At 60.1% G+C, this 1,440-nt stretch overlaps 1 long non-coding RNA gene across 1 annotated transcript in view; it reads left to right on the top strand.

Moving 5' to 3' along the window:
• The window catches only part of LOC103583698, a 3,561-nt gene extending 2,598 nt beyond the window's left edge, over positions 1–963 (top strand). Inside the window, exon 3 of the long non-coding RNA XR_549880.1 lies at positions 575–963. This is a non-coding gene — a long non-coding RNA (uncharacterized LOC103583698). The remainder of the gene's footprint in view (positions 1–574) is intronic.
• The last annotated feature ends 477 nt before the right edge of the window (positions 964–1,440 follow it).

The following is a 1,440-nucleotide window of genomic DNA, read 5'->3' as shown; positions in this document are numbered from 1 at the left end:
TGCATGGTAGAAGCACAGGTCCCCACCCTGCCATGGACCTCTGGAGTTCTGGATGCTGGAAAAGGGCAGTGGATTCTTGGGTTAAATATGTTCCCGGGTATTAAGTGTCTCCTGCAGTCTGATGGTCACTTAATGTAGACAAAAGGGGCAGTAGGGATCATCCAGACAGAGAGCCTGGGGACCTCCGGCAACTGCTGGGAATCCTGCCTGGCAGGGAGCAGCTCGACTTCCCAATGCTCTTGGGTCACCCAGAGGTGGCCAAGGGGTTAAGCTGAAGGGCCCCACATCCCCCCTGGCCTGGCCTAGCTGCTCTGTCTGCTTAGGAAGCTCTACAGTGAGAGGCCGTCCAGAGAGACACGTGGCTTTGCCATGTATGGAAGCCAGACCTTTGCTGACCTACTTGAAGGGTTGAAAGTCAGCCCATGAGGGCTGCTGGCTATGGGCTTGGCCAGGCAGGGGCAGGCAGTGTGCAGGAGGCTTTTCCACGGGACTGTGAGCCCTGGGCCACCTTCCGTCTGGTTCCCGAGCCTGTCCCACTCCATTCATGCCCCATCTCTCTGCTTGCGGCCTGCAGGCTTCATCATCTACTTTGGCTATGGTCTCTGGCACAGCGAGGAGGCGTCCCTGGCCACTGACCAAGCAAGGACTCCTGATGGCAATTTGGACCAGTGCAAGTGATGCGCAGCCCCACCCCCCGGAGGTGGCAGCAGCCCTGAGGGACACCCCCAGAAGACCGGGAGGCACCCTGCTGTCTCCACCGCTGCAGCAGGAACCACCCACATTCATGATGCCCCTAGTGCAACCCAAGGTGCAATGACTTGAACCACAGCCTCGGCCACAGCTCGCGTGTCCTGTCCACACTCCATTCTGCGGGAGGCTAATGAGGCGCTGGCCACCTCCGGACAGCTCCATGGCTGGGACCACTTGTCTGGGGCTGGCTGCCATGTCTCCTCACTTCCCTCTGAACAAGAAAGCTGCGCCTCTCCTTGCCAGCTCAGCTCCCGGGCTGCTGTGGCCTCAGGCAGGATGGAGGTCCCCTTCTCTCCTGATGGGGGAATCCAGGCCCCTCCCTGGGGACTGTTCTGGTATTGACAATGTGCATACTCCAGCCTTGTAGCCATCCCCCTCTGCCCCAAACAGCTGGCCATAGATGCAAGATGAGTACCACAAAACTGCGTCCCCAGCACTCGCCACCCACCCCCGCCCAGCAGCAGCAGCAGTTCACTTACAAAGGGAGACCGGGACTGTTTCCTCCTCCTGCTTCTGCCGTCTGAGTTGCTTCCAGATGGGGCATTGGGACTGGGCCCCTCCCCACCTCCCCTTCCCAGCAGGGCTTTGCTCTGATGGCACCAACGGCCCAGCAGCAGGAGTGAGGGCAGGGGTTTGTCGAAGACAAGGAGGAAGAGGTGGCTTCCTGTGGGAACGAAGGCGAGAGGGCTG

This window comes from Galeopterus variegatus, unplaced genomic scaffold, assembly GCF_000696425.1.
Source record: "Galeopterus variegatus unplaced genomic scaffold, G_variegatus-3.0.2 Scaffold26210, whole genome shotgun sequence".
Classification (NCBI taxonomy): Eukaryota; Metazoa; Chordata; class Mammalia; order Dermoptera; family Cynocephalidae; genus Galeopterus; species Galeopterus variegatus.
This window is presented reverse-complemented; position numbering and strand designations above follow the sequence as displayed.